Raw genomic sequence first — 14,000 nt, 5'->3', positions numbered from 1 at the left:
TATGCATTAGCAGGAAGCTGTATTCAGAAGTGAGCTGGGACTCTAACCTAGGCATTCCAATGTGGGATGCAGCTGTCCCAAGTGATGTTCAGTTGCTGCACCAAATGCCTGCCTCTTTCTTAGGGCTTTCAATAGGACTTTTCTACTTTGGAAGGAAGTTTCTGAACAAGCATGACATTAGTTGTTACATTTACAGTATGCGAGAGATACCTTAGAAAGTTTGTGAAAATTAAGATAAATTTATTTTAGTACAAAAATTCTTTTAAATACATGCGTGGTTTTTGTATAATATGCATTTTCCATGAAGTTGTTGAAGACCTCTTGTGCATGTTCATTCAGTTCTTGCTATTTTTTTAAAGATTTATTTGTTTATTATTTGAATGGCAGAGTTACAGAGAGGTGGAAGCAGAAAGAGAGAGGTCGTCCATCCACTGGTTCACTCCCCAAATGGTTGTAATGGCCAGAGCTGGGCTGATCTGAAGCCAGGAGCCAGGAGCTTCTTCTGGGTCTCCCATGTGGATACAGTCCTTGGGCCATCTTCTCCTGCTTTCTCAGGCCGTAGCAGAGAACTGGATTGGAAGTGGAGCAGCCGATTCTTGAACCAGTGCCCACACGGGATGCCAGCTCTGCAGGCAGCAGCTTTACCCTCTAAGCCCACAGTGCTGTTTCTGTACTTTGGAAAATTCCATGTTAATGTAAATGTAATATTTTTAAATATATAGTCATATCTTAAAATAGCATTCATTGATAGATTTTGGTAGAGGTAGAAAAACAAAGCTCACTTTTTTTTTTTTTTTTTTTTTTTTTTTTTTTTAATTTTGAAAGGCAGAGACAGAGAGAAAAATCTTCCATCCACTGGGTCACTTCCCAGATGGGTGCAATGGCCAGAGCTGGGCTGAACTGAAGCCAGGAGCCAGGAGCTTCTTCTGGGTTTCCCACGTGAGTGCAGGGGCCCAAAGACTTGGGCCATCTTCTACTGCTTTCCCAGCAGAGCTGGATTGGAAGTGGAACAGCCAGGACTCGAACCGGCACCCATATGGGATGCCAGCACTGTAGGTGGTGGTGGCTTTACCTGCTGTGCCACAGTGCTGTCCCCAGAGCTGAATCTTTTTAATTTCTCATCTTTGTAAGCCTTCTCCTTCCATTCTAGTAGGTGTTCTTGGTGTTCTTCAGTGCACAGATGATGGCAAAGCCCATTTTCAAAGCAGTTCATAGAGATTTAGCTATGCAGTTTATTTTTGGTCACCAAGAATGAATGAAAACCAAAGAATTAGATGGCTGCTGAGGGAAAATGTATAACAGCAAACTTGAGGAGTAAGAGACCAGAGAGCAAGAAAAATGCTTGAGGGTGGTCTCAGGAATCTAAGATTGGTACTAACAGAATTAGGGTAGTGAAAAGTTTAGCATTCTATGATAAGAACATTCTTCTAATTTTATCTTGAAATTATCTTCCCAAGTGAAAATTTTGTGATGATTGGAATGCTGCATACTTCAACTCTTGGCTTTTTGTTCCACAGAGGCATTAGAATTTAGGCCCATACCCCAAATATGTGTTCCTGAGTTCAAGACCCAGCTTTGCTCCTAACTCCAGCTTCCTGCTAAAATGGACTCTGGGAGGCAGTGGTGATGGCTTTCAAGTAATTGAATTCTTGGCACCCACTTGGGAGACCTGGATTCAATTTCTGACTCTTGGTTTTGGCTCCTGGCTTGGACAGCTACAGGCACTGAGGGAGTTGAACCAGTAGATGGAAACTCTCTTCGTTTCTCCTTTCTGTCTCTCAAATACATAAATTAAAAAATTTAAAGACAGGCTTAGATAAAGAATTTTTTTAAAAGATTTATTTATTTATTTGAAAGAGTTACACAGAGAGAGGAGAGGCAGAGAGAGAGAGAGGTCTTCTGTCCGATGGTTTACTCCCCAGCTGGCCGCAATGGCCAGAGCTGTGCCAATTCGAAGCCAGGAGCTTCTTCCAGGTCTCCCACGAGGGTGCAGGGGCCCAATTCTACTGCTTTCCCAGGCCACAGCAGAGAGCTGGATTGGAAGAGGAGCAGCTGGGACTAGAACCGGCGCCCATATGGGCTGCCTGTGCTTCAGGCTAGGGCGTTAACCTGCTGCGCCACAGCGCAGGGCTCCATTAGATAAAGAATTTTTAAACAATCTTTAACATGATTTATAGCAGACAAGAAACACTAGTTCAGTTTGAGCAGGTGGTATTTAACCATACCCCCTCTGTGGGAGTGGGGCTGTTCCCAGTAAAAATGTGGGTGAAATCACAACAAAGATCCATGAAGTACACAGCTTGACTTATTTTTTTTAAAAGAGACATCAGTTTCTTACATTTTCCTAATGTCAAAGGTTAATTTAAAATATTAATGCTAAAAAGATTAATTTAAGATATTAAATCTACTAGGCAAGAATACATATACATATTGTAATTACTTTTTACAATTAAAATAATTGGATTATATTTAATGAGCTATTTACATTTAATAATTAAAAAAGACTTATCTTTTCAGTATTCCCTATATGCAGAAAGAGATGGGGGAAAACTCACTTCTGATATAATTATCTTGACTTGAGCTAAATAGGAAAAACAACTGTGCTTTTTAGAAAAAGGGTCAGAGAATATTACTCTAAAATATACATATACAGTTTAGGAATTACCCAGAGGAATGCATTTTGGTTCATTGTGAAAGAAGATGAAAGATTAGGTGCTTAAAAAAGTCCCTGATGACAAGATTTGATGAGCTCAACAGTGAATAGAAAATGAAGCTTAAAGTGATTCTCAGGGACCCTGTAGATAAAAGTAACCTGTCAGAAGTGACGGAACCCCAAATGCCTAGCTGTTTGAATACAGGAGTTTGTTTGAAAAGCAGCAGCATCTGAACATGCTATCTGAGGCTGGCACTTTAAATGAGCCAGTGTTTATGTTGTTTAAAGTGAGAGATGTGAAGCCCCGGAGCATCTGGCTAAAGTTGGGTATAGAGAGGGAAAACACAGCGTGTTACCTCATTAACACCATTCCAGCTGTAGGGTAGGTGTGTCAGGAAGACTTTCTTGTGTTAGCATGCAGGCTTATTTTGAGGGGCAGAAAGCTAGTCTGGGTTTTGGTGGTACCTGTGTGAGAAATGTGGGCACATTTGTCTACCTTCTTGAAGGTCTGAGTGTTTTGTGAAGAGTTGTCATGGAGCTAGCATGGCCTTGGGCCCAAATGGACTGTTTCTGAAAGCTGTCTGTGTGACTTTGGTCCAGTTACAGAGAACTAGTGTCAGTTTTAGTTTTCTCATCTGTAAAATCAGACTATTATTACTTTCCTTGAACAATTGTTGTGAGGATTAGAGATTTTCAAGTAATGTGAATAAATATTTGGCACAGTTTAGGAATTTAGTAAATATTTATTGAGCAGGCACGATAGAATGCAAAGAAGTTTTAAGAATCTTACCCTAGGCTCCAGATAACTGCTATTGGTACTGCTATTTCTGTTTGCTGTAAAGACATTTTGTTTTCCAGTTCCAGACTCAGAGATGTGTATACCTGCAGCCCTGTGCCAACCCCCCTCCCCTCCAAATCTGCTATAGAATACAATGTAGTGACTGCCAGAAGAGGTTCAATGTGTCTGTGGCACTTTTAAAGAGGGAATCTGAATTCTGACTGTAAGTCAAGGAAGGCTTCCTAGAAAGGGTGACATTTGCTTTGGCCCTTTAAGATGAAAGAGTGTTTTAAAAAAGAAAGGCTGGGGCCAGTGCTGTGGTATAGCAGGTTAATACCCAGGCCTGAAGCGCCAACATCCCATGTGGGTGCCAATTCCAGTCCCAGCTGCTCCACTTCCTATCCAGCTCTCTGCTATGTCGTAGGAAAGCAGTGGAAGATGGCCCACCCGCGTGGGAGACCCAGAAGAAGCTCCTGGCTCCTGGCTTCGGATCGGCGCAGCTCCAGTCATTGCAACCAACTAGGCAATGAACCAGCAGATGAAAGACCTCTCTCTCTCTCTCTGCCTCTCCTCTCTTCTGTGTAACTCTGACTTTCAAATAAATAAATAATAAATCTTTAAAAAAATTCCTATTAAAAAAAAAAAAAGAAAAGAAAGGGCCAGTGCCGCTGCTCACTAGGCTAATCCTCCGCCTACGGCACCGGCACACCGGGTTCGAGTCCCGGTGGGGCGCCAGATTCTGTCCCAGTTGCCCCTCTTCCAGGCCAGCTCTCTGCTATGGCCCGGGAGTGCAGTGGAGGATGGTCCAAGTGCTTGGGCCCTGAACCCGCATGGGAGACCAGGAGGAAGCACCTGGCTCCTGGCTTTGGATCAGCGCAGCTCACCGGCCATAGTGGCCATTTGGGGGGTGAACCAACAGAAGGAAGACCTTTCTGTCTCTCTCTCTCACTGTCTAACTCTGCCTGTCAAAAAAATATTTTTTTTTTAAAAAGGCCACTATATATTTTAGTGCCAATAAATAAATCTTTAAAAAAATTCCTATTAAAAAAAAGGCCACTATATATTTTAGTGCCTGAAACTGTTTTTCTTTTTCTTTCTTTCTTTTTTTTTTTTTTTTCTTTTTGACAGGCAGAGTGGACAGTGAGAGAGAGACAGAGAGAAAAAGGTCTTCCTTTGCCGTTGGTTCACCCTCCAATGGCCGCCGCGGCTGGCGCACTGCAGTCAGCGCACCGCGCTGATCCGAAGGCAGGAGCCAGGTGCTTCTCCTGGTCTCCCATGGGGTGCAGGGCCCAAGCACTTGGGCCATCCTCCACTGCACTCCCGGGCCACAGCAGAGAGCTGGCCTGGAAGAGGGCAACCAGGACAGAATCCGGTGCCCCGACCGGGACTAGAACCCCGTGTGCTGGCGCCACTAGGCGGAGGATTAGCCTGTTGAGCCACAGCACCGGCCCAACTGTTTTTCTTTTAAAGTACATAAAGTGAAAATACTGAATTGCCTCTTGACTATGATTTGGAGATCTGATACTCTATTGCAATCTTTAAAATTGCCATGATGTAAGCTGTGGACTTTCTCAGTATTTGTCTCCACACTTTCTGGAGAACCTATCATGGAAGGTAAGAGGCTCACCCACTACTTGGCCTCCACTGAGACCAAAGAAAGAGGACGAACCTCTTTATTTATTTATTTTTTTAAAGATTTATTTATTTACTTGAAAGTCATAGTTACACAGAGAGAGAGAAGGAGAGACAGAGTCTTCCATCTGCTGGTTCACTCCCCAAATGGCTGCAACAGCTGGAGCTGTGCCAATCTGAAGCCAGGAGCCAGGAGCTTCTTCTGGGTCTCCCACATGGGTGCAGGGGCCCAAGCATCTGGGCCATCTTCTACTGCTTTCCCAGGCCATAGCAGAGAACTGGGTCGGAAGTAGAGCAGCTGGGACTCAAATTGGCACCCATCTGGGATGCTGGCACTGCAGGCGGTGGCTTTACCCACTACAGCACCGGCCCCAGAAGGGACACATCTTAGTACAGAGGCTAAAATAGTCTTAGAGCGGGGCCGGCATTGAAGTGCAGCAGGTTAAGCAGCTTGTGGTGCTGGCATTGAGCTGGTATCCTACATCTGAGTCCCAGCTTAGTTCTGGCTGTTCTACTGGCCATCCAGATTTCTGCTAGCGTGCCTGGGAAGACAGTGGAAAATAGCCAGAGTATTTGGGCCCCTGCCCAAATGTACATGTGGGAGACTAAGATGGAGTTCCTGGCTTCTGGCTTTGGCCTGGCCCAGAACTGGCTGTTGGAGCCATTTGGGGAGTGAACCAGAGGGAGGAAGACCTGTCTCTCCCCTTCTCTGTTGCTATGGCTTTCAAATAAATAAATGTTTTTTTTAAAAAAATCCTTAGAGTGCAGGCTGCTGTAGATCTGCTTAACAAAGCTTTATTAAAAACGTAACTACCAGTCTGAGCCGAAGTAATTTAACTGACTACTGGAACAAAGTCCAACACTTGAAGACAACAGGGGCTAGTGTAGTCGCACTGTGGCGTAGAAGGTTAAGTCTCTGAATGGGGTGCCGGCATCCCCATATGGGCACTGGCTCATGTCCCAGCTGCTCCACTTCTGTTCCAGCTCCCTGCTAATGCACCTGGGAAAGCAATGGAAGATGGCCCAAGTGCTTGGGTCCCTGCACCCATATGGGAGACCCAGAAGAAGTTCCTAGCTCCTGGCTCAGCTCTGGCCATTGCAGCCATTTGGGGAGTGAACCAGCAGATGGAAGACCTCTCTCTCTGTCTCTCCCTCTCTTTGTCTGTAACTTTGCCTCTCAAGTAAATAAATAAATATTTTAAAAAATAAATAAAACAGCTATGTTAAGTACTGAATAATGTAAAAATCACAGTGTCCTGAGAGCAATCAAAAGTTACAATACATACCAGGAAAATGTGACCCATAATTAGAAAAATCAGTAGAAACAAAAATTATGGAGGTGTTGGAATTTAAAGACAAGGATATTAAAATAGCTGTAATAACTGTGTTCAAGTATATGAAGTAAATCATGATGTACTTCTTAGGTATTTTAACCTTCCAAAGTGTGCAGTATGATTCCATTTTTGTTATTTTGTTGTTCACATGGTGTTGATGGTTTGGTAAAATTTATAGATTCATCTTGTCCACCTTCTCATAACAAAATATGTATTTCATTGATTCTGAGATACACATTTTCCCCACTTTTTTTTTGTTTGTTTGTTTTTTGACAGGCAGAGTTAGACAGTGAGGGAGAGAGACAGAAAGGGTCTTCCTTCCATTGATTCACCCCCCAAAATGGCCACTATGGCCAGCGAGCTGCGCCGATCCAAAGTCAGGAGCCAGGTGCTTCCTCCTGGTGCCCCATGCGGGTTCAGGGCCCAAGCACTTGGACCATCCTTCACTGCACTCCCAGGCCACAACAGAGAGCTGGACTGGAAGAGGAGCAACTGCCCCAACCAGGACTCTAACCCGGTGTGCCGGTGCTGCAGGCAGAGGATTAGCCTAGTGAGCTGTGTCGCCAGCCATTTTCCCCATGTTTTAGCATCTCTTGAACCATTATGCTTCTTAGAATCATTGGCATCTCAGATTTGATTAAATATGATAGAAACCCATTGGAATTGTGATTTTTCCTTAAATATAACAGGTAGAGTTCAAGACTTCTGTTTACATATTGCCCCTATTTCAAAAACTTTCCCTGTCCTTTTTCTTTATATCCAAATACTACTCACTTCAGATCATTGTTGCAGAAATCCATTTAGTCTCTTCAGTTCACAGTGATCTTTTCGTCTTTTCTATTGAAGACATCAACTACGTCATTAACTTGGCAATTAAACTTATATTTATTCGCTATACTGTTACCTAACTGAGATTTTATACTTCTTCGTGTCTTCTAATGTCTACTTGATAAATATTCATTGACTGATAGAGTGTAATTAGTAGTTGGCCATTAATATAACCTGAAACTTATTAAGAGACAGTGTTATATGTTGAAAGAACCATATATAAAACACTTAGAACAGTGTGGTTGCTAGATAGACGTTACCTATTCTGTTCTATTACTATTTTTTTTTTTATTTGACAGGTAGAGTAATAGACAGAGAGAGACAGAAAGGTCTTCCTTCCATTGGTTCACCCCAAAATGGTTGCTACGGCTGGTGCTGCGCCGATCTGAAGCCAGGAGCCAGAAGCTTCCTCCTGGTCTCCCATGTGAGTGCAGGCACCCAAGCACTTGGGCCATCCTCTGCTGCCCTCCCGGGCCACAGCAGAGAGCTGAACTGGAAGAGGAGCGACCAGGACTAGAACCCGGCGCCCATATGGGATGCCAACGCCGCAGGTGGAGGATTAACCATGTGAGCCACGGCGCGGGCATCTACTACTATTAACTATTCTACTGTGACCACTCCCACTACTACTATTTGCTATTGTTTTAATCTGTTCTGTGTCAGGCATTGTGCTAGTAATAATAAGCATTTTATTCATGTATTATTTCATGTTTTTCCACAATAATCTTAGAAAGCAGCAATCAACTTAGCAGACTGAGAGATCAGACTGTTTGCCAAGGTCCCAAAGCTAAAATGTGGCAGTGTTGGAATGAAACCCAGCCCTTTGTCTGTTAATGCATGCTTTTGCCACTGTACCCCTTGCTGATTAGGTTTTGAGGACTTTGGTAACTGTCTAGTAAACTGAAGGTAGAACTAAGAAAATAATGCTGCTTTTTTCCCTTTGCTCAAGGACTTTTCCTTATAAATCCCATGCTTTGAGGGGTGAATAAACCTTGTGAGAGGAAGTAGACGTGCAGCTGCCCTTTGCTGCTGACTCTTAGTCAGTTGCTGGCGGCTGGGCTGTTAGTGACAGATGAGTGTGTGACACTTTTTCAGGAATGAATTCTTGTTACAGCTGGCAGAATAGAATAGTTGATATGGAATTGCATGGCAGTTTGCTCCATAATTCCACTCCCTGTTGCTCAGATGTAGTTATGATTGCTAGGTCTCTCCCCTCCCTTAAGTTTCTATATTAACAGTCACATCTCGGGACTGCTGCCTGCCTGCTCCATGACCACACGGTGTATTTGTATATTGCCCTCAGCTGTCAGCAAAACATTTTGCTGAATTTCCTTTTCTGTTGTTGCTCTGCAACCTTCTTTTCCCTGGCCTTTCTGAGTTGTAAAGTCAGTTTCTTTTTTGGCTTTCCTGTCCCAGAGAGGGAGCAGTTACTGCAGAGAGAGGCTTGAAATACCAAGTGAGACATCATAGAGCTGAAAATGAATGGTTAGACAGTTGGCCAGATGAAATGAGACTTACTCAGTGCCTGATGTGAAATTCAGCTCTAATTATCTCCTTACTCTTTCATTGTCAAACCTGCCACTGTATTTAATCTACCAGTGAGTATTCCAGTGCCTGGCCTATAGGGAGTTTAACCTAGTACAGAACTCACTGCTACTGTGAGAGCCAAGAAAGAAAGGTTACAGCCTAGCACCATCCTCTCCATCCCTGAGTAGGGTAGTACAGTGCAGTTAGACATTTCCATAAAAACCAACTATAGATTCCTGTATGGTTTGGGCTTTGACTGTCCATTTGTCTGGGAGTCAAGAATACACACCCAGGTTTGACCTCCTCCCAGGTACCTGGAGAGGAATGCATTTTGCAGCTATCTTTTTATCTTAAAGTTTTTGGGCACCAGCAGTTGGCGATTACTCTCTTCTATCCTGGCTATAAATTTTAAAAGGACATATTTGAATATGGAAATTGCTTTATTGAGGTTGATGTGAGTTGTTATTTTTAGACACTTTTAAAAAGTATTTATTTGGCCGGCGCCGCGGCTCACTAGGCTAGTCCTCCGCCTTGCGGTGCCGGCACACCGGGTTCTAGTCCCGGTTGGGGCACCGATCCTGTCCCGGTTGCCCCTCTTCCAGGCCAGCTCTCTGCTGTGGCCTGGGAGTGCAGTGGAGGATGGCCCAAGTGCTTGGGCCCTGCACCCCATGGGAGACCAGGAGAAGCACCTAGCTCCTGCCATCGGATCAGCGCGGTGCGCCGGCCGCAGCGCGCCTACTGCGGCGGCCATTGGAGGGTGAACCAACGGCAAAAGGAAGACCTTTCTCTCTGTCTCTCTCTCTCACTGTCCACTCTGCCTGTCAAAAAAAAAAAAAAAAAAATTAAATTAAAAAAAAAAAAGTATTTATTTAAGAGGCAGACAGACAGAACTCCCATCTGCTGGTTCACTCTACAAATGTCTGCAGATGTCTAGAGCTGGTCTGGGGCCAGGGTCTGAACCAAAGCTGGGAGCTAGGAACACAATCCAGATCGCCCACCTGAGTGGCAAGAATCTAGTTACTTGAGCCCTCACCACTGCCTCCCAGGGTCTGCATTAGCAAGAAACTGCAATCAGGAGCTGGAGTTGAGAATCAAACCCAGGTACTCTGATGCGAGACACAGCCATCTTACTTGCTAGGCCAAACTCCTTGTGTGGGTTATTGACAGACATGCTAGTAATCACATGAACTCATTTATTGAGGTTTGATACTTTGTGTGTGTTTGTTTGTAAGGAAGTATTTGTTTTTCAAAGTAGTTTACTTGTTTTTACCTTTTTTAAGATTTGCTTATTTATTTGAAACACAAAGTTACAGAAAGAGGAGAGACAGAGAGATCTTCCATCTACTGGTTCACTCCCCCAAATGGCTGCAATGGTCAAGACTAGGCTAGGCTGAAGCCAGGAGCCTGGAACTCCATTCTGGTCTCCCATGTGGGTGCAGGGGCCCAAGCACTTGGGTCATCTTCTTCTGTTTTCTCAGGTGCATTAGCAGAGAACTGGATTGAGAGTAAAGCATCTTGGACTTGATCTGGCACCCATATGGGATGCTGGCATCATAGGCAGCTGCTCAACCCCCTGTGCCACTGTGCTGACCCCTAGTTTCCTTGTTTTTTTTTATGTTAAACATCTGAGTGAACTTAATGCTCAATTGATGACTATGACTGAAAGAAATTTGGTACCCATAAATTGGTACCCATAAATGTTAGGGGTAAGATTTCTCCATTTATGAGTAAAATTACTTGCGATCTATATTTATTCAATTAAAGTAAAAGTAAGCCTAGTGAGATGAGTAGATTGAAGTATTTCAAACCATGCCATTTTGATGATTTGGGTATTGCTAGAAACTGGCATTAAATTATGAAAGTAAAATGAACTCTGTTGTAACTGGAAGTCATCAATGACAGCATTGTAGATCTTGTGTAATTTTAATGGACCTGTAACAGGGATTGGGCCAAGATGGGAATGTAAGAAATATTTATGTCAGTCTTTCTTTTTTTTTTTTTTTAAGATTTATTTACTTACTTTGAAAGTCAGTGTTGGGGCCCGCGCTGTGGTGCAGTGGTTAACGCTCTGGCTGAAGCACCAGCATCCCATATGGACGCCAGTTCGAGACCCGGCTGCTCAACTTCCCATCCAGCTCTCTGCTATGGCATGGGAAAGCAGTGGAAGATGGCCCAAGTCCTTGAGGCCCCTGCACCCGCGTGGGAGACCCAGAAGAAGCTCCTGGCTCCTGGCTTTGGATCAGCACAGCTCTGGCCATTGCAGCCAACTGGGAAGTGACCCATCGGATAGAAGACCTCTCTCTCTCTCTCTCTCTCTCTCTGCCTCTCCTCTCTCTGTGTAACTCTGACTTTCAAATAAATAAATAAATCTTTAAAAAAAAAAAAAAAAAGAGTTACACAGAGAAGGAGAGGCAGAGAGAGCTCTTCTATCTGCTGGTTCACTCCCCAATTGGCTGCAACAGCCGGAGCTGTGCTGATCCAAAGCCAGGAGCCAGGAGCTTCCTCTGGGTCTCCCATGTGGGTGCAGGGGCCCAAGGACTTGGGCCATCCTCCACTGCTTTCCCAGGCCACAGCAGAGAGCTGGATCAGAAGTGGAGCAGCCAGATCTCGAACCAGCACCCATATGGGATGCTGACACTGCAGGTGGTGGCTTTATCCACTACACCACAGTGCCGGCCCCAATATGTCAGTCTTTTCTTCGGAGCTCAGAATACTTTGCAAACAAAATCTCAGTTTGAGGGACTGGCACCATGGTATAGCAGGTGGAGCCGCCACCTGCAGTGCCGGCATCCCATATGGGCACCGGTTCAAGTCACTGCTCCACTTCCCATCCAGCTCTCTGCTATGGCCTGGAAAAGCAGTAGAAGATGGCCCCTGCACCCATGTGGGAGACCCAGGAGAAGGTCCTGGCTCCTGGAAACCCTGGTGCAGCTCCGGCTGTTGCAGCCAACTGGGTAGTGAATTAGTGGGTGGAAGACCTCTCTCTCTGCCTCTCCTTCTCTGTGTAACTCTGACTTTCAAATAAATAATTCAATCTTTTAAAATAATCTCAGCTTGGTATAGCAACTCCGGAGCATTTCTTGCCATAGCTCATTGCTGGATGAATTTAAATTTTATCCCTGATTGCCAGTCATCATTAGACTAAGAACTAGAATCCAGGTTTCTGACTTCAGGTAAATATATCTTCTTTTGGACAGTCAGATGTATCCTATTAAAAAGAGAGCCCAGGAGCCAGTGTTATGGCTCAGCAGGTTAAACCTCTACCCACAACACCAGTATTCCATATGACACCAGTTCGAGTCTCGGCTGCTACCCACTTCCGATCCAGCTCCCTGCTAATGTACTTAGGAAAATAGGAGGAAGATGGCTTACATGCCTGGGCCCTGCCACCCACATGGGAGACCCAGATGGAGTTTCAGGATCTTGGCTTCAGCCTGGCCCAGCCCTGGCCATTGCGGCTATTTGCAGGGTGAGTGAGCCAGTGGATGGAAGGTGTCTCTTTCTGTCTCTGTGTCTCGCCCTCTCTGTGTAATTCTGCCTTGCAAATAAATAAATCTTTTTATAAGGAACCCAATTTTGGCCATTTACTAGGTGGTTTTCTATGGAAAAATTGATACTAGAAGGAACCAGTTTTGAAAGCAAAAGTGATCCCCCAATTTTAGTTTTAAGGGCAAAGCTATGATTAGAGCCTGAAGAGTAATAAAGGTAAGAACAAAAGGTGGAATTGCCCCAGAAGATAATAGAAAGTTATGGAATTACCAGGTGTGAATAGTCCTTGATAGATGTACAATGTGCTCAAGGAATAAGGTACTAGAGTTTAGAAGTCCTATTTCCTGGGCTGTTGTCTCAAAGCCAAATCAAGACAAGTAAGAGCCTTATATTGATTGAATATGGGCCCAGAGCTGGTATCATTCCTTTATGAAATTGGAGATTTCTCTTGGTTTTAAATCACAAGTAAGCTCTTTTTGTTGTTTCTCCCAGTCAGATTCTGACTCTGTCCACTCCAAGAGTTCCATTTCTGTCCTGCTGGCTCTTTTGGACACTGTTTTAGTGACCTAAACTGATTTGTCAGGAATTCCCTGTGTTTGGAGACAGTCTGATTGTATTTGTCAGTTTAGCCCCGCCCTGTATTTCAATAGGAAGTGGGCGGGTGCTTAAGCTTATAATTCTTGTAGCTGCTGCATGGTGCTAGTGACTGCTATATGCATTAGTAAATTCATAGTTTAATCATTATAGTGCATATACTTAAGATCAGTGTCGATCACTCTGAAGTCAAATGGCTGACTTTTCAGCTGAAATTCTTGAATTCTATGGAACAAATATGTTTTAACATAAAGCAATTTGTCTTGTCAAAGAGGAAACTATGAAGTAAACCTCTTCTATGCCCCCATCCAAAGTGTTGTTAACACAGAACAGTGGGAAATGCTGAAGTGAAAGCAGAAGTCCTAATTGCCTCACATACAGCATCCCCACATGTTCCTGTCCCCTGCTACCGCTGATCAGCACTCTGGGGGTATGTTTCAAAGAGGAACTGCCTCGAGAAGCATTTCTGTTGTGGTGGTTATTGCTATGCGCTCAAGATTTACGTGCTTTTTGGATGTGACCATAGAACTCTGCAGGTGTTATCCATGACCTTGGCTCTAAATGTAGCATTGTTTATTTATCGTAAACAGCTAGTAATAAACATCACTGCCAGCACTAGCAGTCATCTGTCTTCTGTCATGGTAATAGTAGGAATTCAGAGTATGGGGTATGCCTGAGGACCTAGTGTCTCCCTCTGATGTGCAGCCCACTCTGTTACCTTCTTCCATCCCTCCAGTCCCCAGCTTACTTCACCCCCACTCCACACTGTTGGGAGCAGAGTTGTGGGAGTTGAGAAAGTGGGTGAATGTCAAAGTCTCTTTGACTTTTTTTTTAAGATTATTTTATTTATTAGAAATGCAGACAGGCATAGGCATAGGCAGAGAGAGAGAGAGGGAGGGAGGGAGAGAGAGGTCTTCCATCTGCTGGTTCACTCCCCAGATGGCTTTGTCAGCCAGAGCTGTGCCGATCTGAAGCCGGGAGCAGCTTTCTATTCTCCCACGCAGGTGCAGGGACCCAAGGACTCAGGCCATCTTCCACTGCTTTCCCAGGCCATAGTGGAGAGCTGGATCGGAAGTGGAGCAGCTGGGACACGAACTGACTCCCATATGGGATGTCAGCACTACAGGCGGCAGCTTTACCCACTACGCCACAGTGCTGGTCCCTT

At 44.4% G+C, this 14,000-nt stretch overlaps 1 protein-coding gene across 5 annotated transcripts in view; it reads left to right on the top strand.

The window, feature by feature from the left end:
* WASF2 (WASP family member 2) overlaps positions 1–14,000 on the top strand; it is a 96,539-nt gene that overhangs the window by 47,786 nt on the left and 34,753 nt on the right. Inside the window, exon 1 of one of the 5 annotated variants that reach the window (XM_062190734.1) lies at positions 7,525–7,649. The exons of 3 other annotated variants lie outside the window; for them this stretch is intronic. The gene's annotated coding sequence lies outside the window, so the exon portion shown is untranslated. Of the gene's footprint in view, positions 1–7,524; positions 7,650–7,671; positions 7,793–14,000 lie in introns of those variants that run through there. One more of the 5 variants, XM_062190732.1, reaches the window with a different exon arrangement.

The sequence above is a fragment of the Lepus europaeus genome, chromosome 5 (genome assembly GCF_033115175.1).
Source record: "Lepus europaeus isolate LE1 chromosome 5, mLepTim1.pri, whole genome shotgun sequence".
Classification (NCBI taxonomy): Eukaryota; Metazoa; Chordata; class Mammalia; order Lagomorpha; family Leporidae; genus Lepus; species Lepus europaeus.
The sequence above is the reverse complement of the archived record's forward strand: the minus strand, read 5'-3'. Positions and strand labels throughout refer to the sequence as shown.